The sequence below is a fragment of the Homarus americanus genome, unplaced genomic scaffold (assembly GCF_018991925.1).
Source record: "Homarus americanus isolate GMGI-L3 unplaced genomic scaffold, GMGI_Hamer_2.0 scaffold51476, whole genome shotgun sequence".
Taxonomy (NCBI): Eukaryota; Metazoa; Arthropoda; class Malacostraca; order Decapoda; family Nephropidae; genus Homarus; species Homarus americanus.
The window spans coordinates 4,545,837-4,560,699 of NW_024736148.1; positions in this window are offsets into that span (position 1 = coordinate 4,545,837).

Below are 14,863 nucleotides of genomic sequence, written 5' to 3' on the forward strand. Positions count from 1 at the left end.
TATCTATCATTGTTTGTAGCTGTGTATGCCACGTCTTGTATTGTACACCTGTCTTAATGATTCCGACAGGTAGAGATTGTTGGGAGATATTGTTGTTATTGTTGTTATTATTGTTGTTATTATTATTGTCGTTATTGTTATTATTGTTTTATTGTTGTTTTACTATTCTTCTTCTTCTTCTTCTTCTTTTTTTTTTTTTTTTTTATTATTATTATTATTATTATTATTATTATTATTATTATTATCACTAAACTAAATACGTCAGCAGTGTACAACAATACCACACACTCACACGCGATGGCACGCTTCTGTACTGCTGTTGTTTTTACTCTTAAATAAAAAGCGCAAGGAAAGACTAGACATGTATACTGGTGAAGAACATATTCCCTGAGAGGTCCCTTGCTAGTGACTGAATATATCTGAGGCAAAGCAACAACAATAACAAAGACAAAACGAAAACACTAAAGCAGGGAGTTCCACAGGGTGATAATCCGGAGAATGAATATTGTTTGGGAGATGAGATTTTATTTTTATTTTATTTTTTTTATGGTGGATTATCAGGAGATCAGGTCGTCCCAGGTGAATTCATTGCCCTAACTCCACACCCGGCCTACAGTGCCCCGACACACCCAGCCGTGCAACACCACCAGCCTACGTCAACACCCTGCTACACCCAGCCTACGGTGCCCCAACACCACACCCAGCCTACGGTGCCACAACACACCCAGCCTACAGTACCAACCCACCCAGCCTACAGTACCACAACACTACCCAGCCTAGCTGCATGCCACAACACCACACCCAGTCTACAGTACCACAACACAACACCCAGCCTACGGTAACACAACACCACACCAGCCTACAGAATCACAACGCCACACCCAGCCTACGGTGCCCACAACACCACCACACCCAGCCTACGGTACCACAACACCACAACCGGCCTACGGGTGCTTTAACACCCCACACCCAGCCTACGGTGCCCACAACACCACACCCAGCCTACAGTATCACAACGCTACAGCCTACGGTACCACACAACACCACAACCGGCCTACAGTGCCCCAACACCACCCAGCCTACGGTGCCACAACACCACCCAGCCTACAGTACTAACCGCTACACCCAGCCTACAGTACCCCCAACGCTACACCCAGCCTACAGTACCCCAACGCTACACCAGCCCCACAGTACCCCAACGCTACACCAGCCTACAGTACCCACAACACCACACCCAGCCTACAGTACCCCAACGCTACACCCAGCCTACAATTGCTTCCACCCAGCCTACAGTGCCACAACACACCAGCCTACATACCACAACACCACACCAGCCTACAGTGCCACAACACACCCAGCCTACAGTACCACAACACCACACCAGCCTACAGTATCACAACACCACACCTAGCCTACAATTTTACAACACCACCCAGCCTACAGTGCCACAACACAACTTTACCCAGCCTACAGTACCCACAACACCACACCCAGCCTACAGTATCACAACACCACACCCAGCCTACAGTACCCACAACACCACACCCAGCCTACAGTACCACAACACACCCAGCCTACAGTACCACAACACACCCAGCCTACAGTACCACAACACCACACACCCAGCCTACAGTACCACAACACCACACACCCAGCCTACAGTATCCACAACTTCCCACCCAGCCTGCAGTACCACAACACCACTCCAGCCTACAGTACACAACACAACACCCAGCCTACAGTACCACAACACCACACACCCAGCCTACAGTACCCACAACACCACACCCAGCCTACAGTATCCACAACACCACACCCAGCCTACAGTACCTAACACACCCAGCCTACAGTACCACAACACACCCAGCCTACAGTACCACAACACCACACCCAGCCTACAGTACCACAACAACACACCCAGCCTACAGTACCAGCACACCCAGCCTACAGTATCACAACACCACATAACCTACCGTACCACAACACCACACCCAGCTACAGTACCACAACACACCCACCTACGGTACCATGACACCACACCCAGCCCACAGTGCCACAACACACAGCCTACAGTGCCACAGCACCACCCGGCCTACAGTACCCACAACACACCCAGCCTACAGTACCACAACACACCCAGCCTACAGTACCACAACCGCACACCCAGCCTACAGTGCCACAACACCACACCAAGCCCTACAATTGCCACAGCACCACCCAGCCACAGTACCCACAGCACACCACCCAGCCTACAGTGCCACAACACACCCAGCCTACAGTACCACAACACCACACACCCAGCTGGTGCCACAACACACCCAAGCCTACAGTACCACAACACCACACCAGCCTGCAGTGCCACAACACCACACCCAGCCCTGCTGAGTGCCACAACACCACAAGCCTACAATTACCCACACAACACACCCAGCCTACAGTACCACAACACCACACACCAGGCCTACAGTACCCACAACACCACACCCAGCCTACAGTACCACAACACACAGCCTGCAGTGCCACAACACCACACACCCAGCCTGCAGTACCACTGCCCACACCCAGCCTACAGTACACAACACCACAGCCTGCAGGTACACAACACCACACCCAGCCTACAATTGCCACAGCACACACACCCAGCCTGGTGCCACAACACCACACTGGCTACCCATTTTCCCAGCACAACACCCAGCCTACAGTACCACAACACAGCACACAGCCTACAGTACCACAGCACCACACACCCACTACAGATGGCAACAATATTACATCTAGAGCAATGTTCGCTTTAAACAACGGACACAAACGCATGCACATTACACACACACACACACACACACACACACACACACACACACACACACACACTTCTGAACGCTACATTATGCACTCAAATACAACAGTACAGACACACGCAAAAACATGGTTCACATTCACAAGGTTATGCGCCAAACTGAATATTACATACCTAGTCGCAATTTCACACACACACACACACACACACACACACACACACACACACACACACACACACACACACACACACACGTAATAATATGCAGACGAGGTCAATAGTACGCAAACAGTTGTTATATGAAGCACGCCAGACTGTCACCTCATTAAACTATTATTTCGCGTCGCAATACCTGGACTAATTATTATTATTATTAACGCAGGTAACACGACGAACATTATTATCATTATTATTATTATTATTATTATTATTATTCGTAGTAGTAGTAGTAGTAGTAGTGGTAGTAGTAATCTTTACCCTTTGAGTATAATGAATTAGAGCCCATTGATTTCGATATTTTATTAACCATTTCAATACTGTGATTTAACCCCTTGCGTACAGTGTGATCTTACTTTATAAAAGACTAAAGGATCGTACAGGGGTTTAGTTATCGTTTGCTCGAGGTTGTTTAACATGGCTCGGCGTGGACAGCTGGGAGGGTGTGTGTGGTAGGAAGGAATAACAAGCGGATGTTGGGAATTTTATTCTTTTACACTGTGTTTTGACCTTATGCTCCCACGCTGCTACTAAATATGGAGTTGTTGTTTGTTGCTGTTATTGTTGTTGGTTGTTATTTGTTGCTTTGTTGGAGTTTTTGTTGTTGTTGTTGTTGTTGTTGTTGTTGTTGTTGTTGTTGGGTTATTTGCTGTTGTTGTTGTTGTTGTCTATTTGTTGTTGTTGGTTTGTTGTTGTTGTTGTTGTTGTTGTTGTTGTTGTTGTTGTTTTTGTTGTTGTTGTATAAGCCAAGGACACACCGTATGTCCAGGAAACGCTCTGTTATGTATATGGAAGTGTAATGATAGTTCCTAATATTAACCTTTGGTGCGATGCCTTAACCGTTTAGTACTATGCCTTTCCCGTTTAGTACTATGCCTTACCCGTTTGAGTACTATGCCTTAACCCCTTGAGGACGATGATTTAACCCTTTAAATAAGAGGCCTTAACTTCTTGAATTCGATACCTTAACCTCTTGAGTATGAAGCCTTAACCTCTTGAGTACGATGCCTTAACACCTTGAGTACTATGACAGCCTCTTGAGTAGGATGCCTTAACACCTTGAGTACGATAACTTAACCTCTTGAGTACATATCACATAGACCAGGTGTGTTTACCGTGGCAGCACCCTAGTGGTGGAAAAAGACAGGTGTTATGAACAGCTGAGGGATATATTGTCCAGCATACAATAAGCCACTAAAGTCCGTTCGCCTCTCCTCCTGAACCAACGAACCCCGACATTCAAACTCACGAATCCGAAGCATTTATGGACAGAATAATATATCAGTCTACTGCTTCGGGTTCGTAAGTCTGAATCCTGGGTGTTCGTGGTTCAAGGAAGGCTCTAACCAGGGAAGACGCTGTGTAACAATGGTTGGAAAAAGACAGAAAATAGAGAAAGTGATGGGTGTGTTTTGGTGAGCAAGTAAAGATTATGGGGGGTAAAATAACATTGGTTATGTGTAGAATATCAAGGTCAAGGTCAAAGTCACACTTCTTAAAAAAAAAATCCTATGACCGTGAGTTGACACCTCCTCGAGGTGATGGAGTTAATTACACTGGCTCTTGTGGGGAATTAACATAGCCTGGCACTCAAGAGCCTACACTACACAGCTTAGGTCATAGGTCGAAGTGGCACAGTGCCCAGCGGTGAGGTGAAAACTTACCTTGGTCCTTGAATAGATTATGTGTTTGGGTGGATAAAGTGTTGTGTGTTGTAATTGTGAGGTTATAGGTCTTATTATGTGTTGGGTGGATAGTGTTGTAGGTTGTAGCTGAGTTATAGGTTCTCATTATGTGTTGGGTGGATATAGAGTGTTGTGGCTGGGTTATAATAATAATAATAATAATAATTAACGGTTTATTGAAAATTTTAAAAGCCCGAAAGGCTGAAAATATACGTTGGACATAAATGACTTATTACATACATTGGTAGTTTAACAAAAGCCTTCATTAGAAAGGTAAAGGAACATACAGTGAACATGGTGTAGTAACTCCTCCCAGATGGTGTTAGGAGGAACTCACGTGGTGTAGTAGTTCCCCAGATTGTGTTATGAGGGACCTGGCGTGGTGTAGTAATTCCCCAGATGGTGTTATGAGGGACCTCACGTGGTGTAGTAATTCCCTCACAGATGGTGTTATGAGGACCTCACGTGGTGTAGTAATTACCTCTCAGATGGTGTTATGAGGGACCTCACGTGGTGTAGTAATCCCTCACAGATGGTGTTATGAGGGACCTCCGTGGTGTAGTAATTACCTCAGATGGTGTTATGAGGGGCCCACGTGGTGTAGTAATTCCCTCACAGATGGTGTTATGAGGGACCTCACGTGGTGTAAAGTAATCACAGATGGTGTTATGAGGGACCTCACGTGGTGTAGTAATTCCCTCGCAGATGGTGTTATGAGGACCTCACGTGGTGTAAATTCCCCACAGATGGTGTTATGAGGGACCTGCGTGGTGTGGTAGTAATTCCCTCACAGATGGTGTTATGAGGGACCACGTGGTGTAGTACCTCACAGATGGTGTTATGAGACCTCACGTGGTGTAGTAATTCCCTCGCAGATGGTGTTATGAGGGGCCTCACGTGGTGTAGTAATTCCTCACAGATGGTGTATGAGGGACCTCACGTGGTGTAGTAATTCCTCACAGATGGTGAGGGACCTCACGTGGGTGTAGTAATTCCCTCGCAGATGGTGTTATGAGGGGCCTCACGTGGTGTAGTAATTCCTCACAGATGGTGTTATGAGGACCTCACGTGGTGTAGTAATTCCCTCACAGATGGTGTTATGAGGACCTCACGTGGTGTAGTAATTCCCTCGCAGATGGTGTTATGAGGGCCCCACGTGGTAGTAATTCTCAGATGGTGTTATGAGGGCCTCACGTGGTGTAATTCCCTCACAGATGGTGTTATGAGGACCACGTGGTAGTAATTCCCTCGCAGATGGTGTTATGAGGGCCTCACGTGGTGTAATGATTTCACAGATGGTGTTATAGAGGCTCACGTGGTGTAGTAATTTCACAGATGGTGTTATGAGGGACCTGACGTAGTGTAGTAATTCCCTCACAGATGGTGTTATGAGGGACCTCTACGTGGTGTAGTAATTCCCTCGCAGATGGTGTTATGAGGGGCTCTACGTGGTGTAGTAATTTCACAGATGGTGTTATGAGGGCCTCACGTGGTGTAGTAATTCCTCTACAGATGGTGTAGAGGCCTCACGTGGTGTAGTAATTCCTCGCAGATGGTGTTATGAGGGGCCCACGTGGTGTAGTAATTCCTCACAGATGGTGTTATGAGGGGCCTCGTGGTGTAGTAATTCCAGATGGTGTTATGAGGGGCCTCACGTGGTGTGTAGTAATTCCCTCGCAGATGGTGTTATGAGGGGCCTGGTGGTGTAGTAATTCCTCACAGATGGTGTTATGAGGGCCTCACGTGGTGTAGTAATTCCTGCAGATGGTGTTATGAGGCCTCACGTGGTGTAGTAATTACCTCACAGATGGTGTTATGTGGGGCCTCACGTGGTGTAGTGAACCTCTCACAGATGGTGTTATGAGGGCATCATGGTGTAGTAGTTCTTCACAGATGGTGTTATGAGGGGCTCTCGTGGTGTAGTAATTCCCTCACAGATGGTGTTATGAGGGCTCACGTGGTGTAGTAATTCCCTGCAGATGGTGTTTTGAGGGGCCTCACGTGGTGTAGTACTTACTCACAGATGGTGTTATGAGGGGCCTCACGTGGTGTAGTAACTCCCTCACAGATGGTGTTATGAGGGCCTCACGTGGTGTAGTAACTCTCACAGATGGTGTATGAGGGCATCACGTGGTGTAGTAGTTCCTTCACAGATGGTGTTATGAGGGCCTGACGTGGTGTAGTAATTCTCACAGATGGTGTGTATGAGGGACTTGACGTGGTGTAGTAATCCTCACATATGGTGTTATGAGGACATGTGGTGTAGTAATTCCCCACAGAGGGGTGTTATATGGAGTGAGGTTTGGTCCCAGGCCTCTATCGTAGATGGATTAACATCGGTGGTTGTTGTTGTCTCATGAGGCCGTTATCACTGAAATTGGGACCTCACTGTGAAGGTGTAACTTAGAAGACTGTTACTGTTGAGTTGTTCTCACTGACTAAGCACTGTTCACCACTGTTCACCTCTGTTTAACACTCTGGTCTGTTCCTTTCCTAAATGAAATTGTAATTCTGGCGAGAACTTGTTGATATTCCGGTGGGAGGAGGGGTTCAGGGAGGGGGTTGGTATGGGGCCAACTTGGTTGACCTGGGCTGCTCGAGGAGGAGCGCTAGGTACGTCTTGACCCTTCGGTGGTCAGGATGTAGTCTCATTATGTGTTGGGTGGATATAGTGTTGTAGGTTGTGAGTGTGACAGAGTTATAGTGTCTGCTTATGTGTTGTCGTGTTGTGAGGAGGTTATAGGTCTTTTCTCTCCCGGTTGGGTGCCGTAGTGCCGGGATGATCGTACACCCGGCAGCCTGGAGGCAGGAAATATATCTGAAGTGAGTAGTCAGTAAAGGAAAATTCAGCCCTCATGTGGTTCACCCATTGAACTAAAGCTAGGACATTTGGTTTAGGCCAGTGGTTAGGACCTGACCTAACCTAACCTAACCTTAAGTAGTCAGTGAACATCGTTGAGAAATATATAAAGATTGATAGACAGATAGACAGATAGATAGATAGATGGATAGATAGATAGATAGGGCCAGACGCTTGACGTCAAATCCTCCGTCTTTTATCTTTAATTAATTCACAACAACTTCAACAACAGTAATAATAATAATAATAATAATAATAATAATAATAGTGTCAATCGTCACCTGCCTGCCTGCATCTTCAGCCCTCAGGTCACCCTAGGTCCTGGGCTGACCCCTGTATGTACGTGTGTCTGTCATCAGTTTATTCACGACGTTCCTCCTTCCTCTCTCTCCTCCTGTAACCTCTCACCTCACCATCTTGTCTCTTGTCTTGGTTCACTCTCTCCCTCCTCACTGTAACCTTCCCTCTCACTGTAACCTCTCACCTCACCATCTTGTCTCTCGTCTTGGTTCACTTTTCTCCTCACTGTAACTTCTCACTTCACCATCTTGTCTCTCATCTTGTCTCACTCTCTCCCTCCGCACTGCAACTTTCCCTCAACATTTTCTCTTGCCTCACCTCACCTTCTCTCATTCTCATCTGTATCTTGGTCTTCTACCTGCATTTCCCCTCTCACCTACCTCATCCCCTCACATCCTCCCACCCCCTCAAACTGCCTCACCCCTCACCTCCTCACCCCTCACACCTCCCTCACCCCCACACCTCACCCTCACACACACATCTCCCATATTCACGTTATAAAGCACTGCACTATATATTTTTGTATATATTTATTATTGTGGGGTTACCTGTACTGTGGGTTGTATCTCGCCTTGCAGACTTCTCTGTACCCGTGTCTTCAGCTATAGGAGCTGAAATTATCTATAGTTGCACGTATCGAGCAGTGGCCCTCCCACCCCTATATGGCAGTGAGACATGGCCACAGGAGGCACCTCAAGGCACTTGAAAACTTTCACCAGCGTAGTCTACTTTCCATCCTCCGAGTTTCCTGGGAAGACAAGAGAATAAATTCAGTATTCTGCTGACACCAACTGTGAGGAGCATCGAGGCTACCATTGTGCATGAACAACTACGTTGGACTGGCCATACACCGCATGGGCGACAGTAGATCTCAAAGCTGCTACTTTACAGTCACCTAACGAATAGTAAACGTAACGCTAGCGGGCAACTGAAGGTATAAGGATAGTCTTAAGACAAACCTCTCGAGGCACCTCAGAGCTACTCAACTCATATCCTTTATCATAGCTGGATGATCGTCATACTCGATTCCGAGTGATAGCAAAGTAGTAGTAAGCAGTAGTTTGTGGTTTACCTGTACTGAGGGCTACCATTACTGCGGCCACCTGTTCTGTGGTCTACCTGTACTGTGGGCTACCATTACTGCGGGCTACCTGTACTGTGGTCTCTCGTACTGTGGTCTACCTGTACTGTGGTCTACCTGTACTGTGGTCTACCTGTACTGTGTCTACCTGTACTGTGGGCTACCTGTACTGGGGCTACTTGTACTGTGAGCCAACCTTGCACGTATACCCACTGTGGGCTACCTGCACTGGGGCCAACTGTACTGTGGTCTACCTGTACTGTGGTCTACCTGTACTGTGGGCTACTTGTACTGTGAGCCACCTGTACTGTGGGCTACCTGTACTGTGGGCTACCTACTGTGGGCTACCTGTACTAGCTACCTGTGCTGTGGTCTACCTGTACTGTGGGCTACCTGTACTGTGGTCTACCCTGCCTGGGGCTACCTGTACTGTGGTCTACCTGTACTGTGGGCTACCTGTACTGTGGGCTACCTGTACTGTGGACTCTATCAACACCAACATCATGAACTTTATAAACACCCCAGATAGTATTGTAAGTTCCATGCCTGTTACAATAACCATGATAAATATAGCCGTTTGTCATGAGCTCAGTGGTCCAGTTAACATATTGCATGACGCGGTGATGTTAACTAATAGTGTAGTGAAGATTGTTACGACTGCCCGGGCTCGTGTGTCTGGGGTCAGGTCGTATATGTCTGATGATACGACTCAGTGGCATGCACGACCTTATGGACTCACACTGGTACGACCCCCCCACACACATACAAGAATTCCATTATACCGGTAATTTGTCATCATTTTAATTCCTAACCCAACCTAACATAACCTAACTTAATCTATCCAAACCTAATCTGACCTAACCTAACCTAACCTATTTAACCCAACCCAAACCAACCAAACTTATGGGTAGTAGCATGAACGGGCAGTAGATGGTACTATGGAAGTAGATTATACAGGCAGTAGATGATAGTACGGTGCAGTAGAATAAAAAAAAATGTAAAAAATCCCAATATCCCTTAAAAATCAACCTCACCCTGGGCCACTTTTTCCTAAATTGGGCCCTACCAGACAACACCACACACCCTGACCACAATACACCAGTTTGTTGAGGGACGTGTTGGAAAAAAAATTCTTAGCTTGGAAAATCAAACCTCCAGGCTAGAGGGATGATTGGGAGGAGGGGTGGGAGGTAGGGAGGGAGGAGGGTGGAGGAGGGAGGTAGGGAAGGAGGAGGGTAGGAAGGGAGGGAGGGTAGAGGAGGGGTAGGGAGGAAGGATAATGAAAGAACATCGCCTCCGGATTCAAACACAAGGAGCCGACCGTCATCCATACCAAGAGACGCCATTGTTCCTCACTCATGCCTACCTGTGGAGGGATTACCTTTTACCTTACCTTACCTTACCTTACCTTTTACCTTACCCATCACCTACCTTTTACCTTTTACCTTCACCTTACCTTTTAATCTCACTCCTACTCCACCACCTTACTCCTTTTTAATTCACCTTGCACCTTACCTTACTCCACCTTACCTTACTTACCTTACCCTTTTACCTTTTACCCATCTTTTACATACCTTTTACTACCTTTTAATTCCCTTTAATTTTACCTTACCTTACCTTACCTTACCTTTACCTTACCTTACATACCTTACCTTCTTTACTTTACCTTACCTTACCTTACTTTACTTCCTTACCTTACCTTTACCTTCTGTAATACCTTACCTTACCTTACTTTACCTTACCATACCTTACGCACCTTTACCTTGCTTACCTTACATACCTTGCATTACCTTGCTTTTTATACCTTGCTTACCTTACCTTACCTTGCAACCCATGTACCTTGCAGCTGCCTTTGCATTACATACCTTACCTTACCTTTGCATACCTTACCTTCCTTATACCTTTTATTTTGTACATACCTTTACTGTACTTTATACCTTACTTTGCAACCTTATCCTTTACTGTGCATACATACTGTACATACATACCTTTACCTTTGCAACCTTGTACCTTGTAGCTGCCTTCTGTACAGCTATATACCTTTCACTTTTGTACAACCTTGTGCTTTGCTTTACCATACATACCTTTACCTATGCAACCTGTACCTGTGCTTTGTGCAACCCTGTACTGTTACTATTTTACATACTGTACTGTGCAACCCTGTACCTTTACCCAACCTGTACTGTATGACTGTACTGTACATACTGTACAACCTGTACTGTACCCTTGCTTCTACCTTTGCAACATACCTTGCAACTTTACATACCTTGCATACCTTACCTTACCTTACCTTACCTTTCCTTTACACGCCCTGTACCTTGCAACCTGTACCCATACCATGCACCTGTACCTTACCTTCTGTACAGCTGCAACCTGTGCTTTACCTTTACCTTACCTTACCTTTATTCCCTTGTACCTTATGCAACTTTACCATACCTTGTACCTTACCTTACCCAGCTACTGTGCAACCTGTACCTTACCTTACACTTATGCAGCCTGTACCCAACCACATACCTGTGCAGCCTGTGCCTTGTACCTTTACCTTACTGTACCTTGCTTTGCTTTACCTTCCTGTACCTGTACATACCCTCTGTACCTTACACACCTTTTACCTTCTGTACATACTGTACTGTACATACCTTCCTGTACATACTGTACTTTACCCAGCTACCTGATATACCTTACCTTTGCCTTCTGTACTGTACATACTGTACATACCCCATACCTTGTATTTTACAGCTACTGTACCTTACCCATACCTTGCCAGCCTGTACATACCTGTACCTTGTATACCTTTACTGTACCCTTCCCTTGTACCTTACTGTACCTTACCTTGCAGCCTGTGGCTACCTTTGCAGCCTGTACTGTACCTTACCTTTGTATCTTACCTTACTGTACCTTGCCTTACATACTGTATACCTTACCTTTGCTGTACCTTACCTTACCTTTGTACATACTGTACATACCTTCCTGTACCTTACAGCTGCACTAACCCTGTACAGCCTGTACCTTGTGTACATACCTCCTGCCATATACATGTACATACATACCTTACAGCTACCTTGCAACCCACCTTCACCTTCTGTACCTTACCTTCTGTACCCATACCATACATACCATACCCTTACTGTACCTGTACATACACATACCTTTGTACTGTGCATACCTTATGCAACATACCTGTACACCTTACTGGCCCTGTACTGTACATACCTTGCCTGTACACATACCTTACCATACCCATACCATACTGTACATACCTTGCTTTACTGTACCTTACTGTACTGTACGCCTGTACCTTTACCTTTACGCTTACCTTTTTACCTTACCTTACCTTACTATTTTCTTTACCTTACCTTACATACGCTTTACCTAACCTTACCTTACCTTACCTTTACCTTACCTTTACCTAACCTAACCTAACCTTACCTTACCTCCCTTGTATACCTTATACCTTTGCACCTTACCTTACCTTTATCTTGTACCTTTACCTTACCTTACCTTCTGTACAACTACAACTACTTTACCTTACCTACTTACCCTTACATACCTTTTTACCTTACCTTCTGTACCTAACCTTACCTTACAACCACCTTGTACTTTACCTTTACATACATACTTTACTTGTATACCATACCTTACATACCTTACTAACCCTAACCTACCATACCTTACCTTACCTTACCCTAACCTTACCTATACCTTACCTTGCCTTACCTAACCTTACCTTACCTTACCCTAACCTAACCTTACCATACATACATACCTTACCTTACATACCTAACCCTAACCTTACCTTACCTTATACCTTACTACATACCTAACCTATTATACCTTACCTTACTTTTACCTTACCTTGCCTTACCTTACCTAACCTAGCTATACCTTACCTTACCTTGTACATACCTAACTTCCTCAACCTTCAACCTGTACCTTTACCTTGCAACATACCTAATACTGTACCTTACTATGCACCCTAACCCTAACCTTGCCTGTACCTTACCTTGCACATGCCTAACCTAACCTTTACCTTACCTTTCAACCTAACCTTAACTTATACCTTGCACACATACCTAACCTAACCAACCTGTACCTTACCTTGTACATACCTAACCTAACCTTACCTTATGCAACACCTTGCATACCCTAACCTAACCTTACCTTTACCTTACCTTACCTAACCTTACCTACCTTACCTGTATACCTTACCCTACCTAACCTTAACCTTACCTTACCTTACCTTACCTTACCTTACCTAACCTAACCTTTACCCATACCTTACATACCTTACCTTACCTAACCTAACCTAACCTTACCTTACCTTACCTAACCTTACCTTGCCTTACCTAACCTAACCTTACCTTACCTTACCTTACATACCTTACCCTAACCTAACCTTACCTTACCTTACCTTACCTATACCCATACACCTTACCTTGCCCTATACCCTCTAACTACTAATATACCTTACCTTACCTTATACCTTACCTAACCTAACCTTACCTTACCTAACCTAACCTTACCTTACCTTATCCTTACCTTACCTTACCTAACCTAACCTTACCTTACATCACCTTACATACCTAACTTCAACCTATCATACCTAACCTAACCTCTATACCTTACCTTACCTTACCTCCTCACCTCACCTTACCTTACCTTTACATACCCCTTACCTTACCTAACCTATGACTTGCACTGATTCATGTAAAAATCGATGGACGAAAATCATATTATAGATTTACTTTTGTTGGGCTTTGAGTATGTATGTATTAATGTATATATATATGTATGTGTATGTATGTATGTATGTGTGTATGTATGTATGTATATATGTATGTGTATATATGTATGTATATGTATGTGTGTATGTATGTATGTATGTATGTATATGTATGTATGTATAGTTACCACAGGAAGCAGAGCAGCGAGTATCACGTCCCGGGTGGTAGGATGGGGTGAGGGCGTGGGGGTGGGAGTCAGGTGTGGTGGCCGGGGTGAGGAGGGATCAGGTGTGGTGTGGTCGGGGTGAGGGGGGATCAGGTGTGGTGGCCGTGATGAGAGGGGGTCAGGTGTGGTGGTCGGGGTGAGGGGAGGGATCAGGTGTGGTGGTCGGGGGTGAGGTCAGGTGTGGTGGTCAGGGTGGGGAGGGATCAGGTGTGTGGTGGTCGGGGTGAGGAGGGATCAGGTGTGGTGGTCGGGGTGGGAGGTCAGGTGTGGTGGTTGGGTGGTCAGGTGTGGTGGTCGGGGTGAGGTCATGTGTGTGTGGTGGCCAGGGGGTGAGGGGGGGATCAGGTGATGGGGAGGGGTCAGGTGTGGTGGTCGTGGTTGGGAGGAGAGTCAGGTGTGGTGGCGGGGTGAGAGGGGGAGGGTCAGGTGTGGTGGTCGGGGTGAGGAGGTCAGGTGTGTGGTGGTCAGGAGTGAGGAGGGTCAGGTGTGGTGGTCAGGGTGAGGAGGTCAGGTGTGGTGGTCAGGGTGAGGAGGGAGTCAGGTGTGGTGGTCAGGTGAGGGAGTCAGGTGTGGTGGTCAGGGGTGAGGAGGTCAGGTGTGGTGGCCAGGGTGAGGAGGTCAGGTGTGGTGGCCGGGGTGAGGAGGTCAGGTGTGGTGGCCAGGGTGAGGGAGGTCAGGTGTGGTGGCAGGTGAGGTCAGGTGTGGTGGCCAGGGTGAGGGAGGTCAGGTGTGGTGTGAGGTGAGGGAGGGTCAGGTGTGGTGGCCAGGAGTGAGGGGGGGGTCAGGTGTGGGTGCCGGGGTGAGGGGAGGGATCAGGTGTGTGGAGGCAGGTGTGCATGACGGACACTATCTAGAGGCAGTTTTTAAGGAAGTCGACGTGACTCTTGTTCGCTCTTTACTCTTATGGTTTAAATGTCATAAGGTGATGACCTCTTTGTACCCTGATATGAAAACTATAATTAATATGTTTTGTT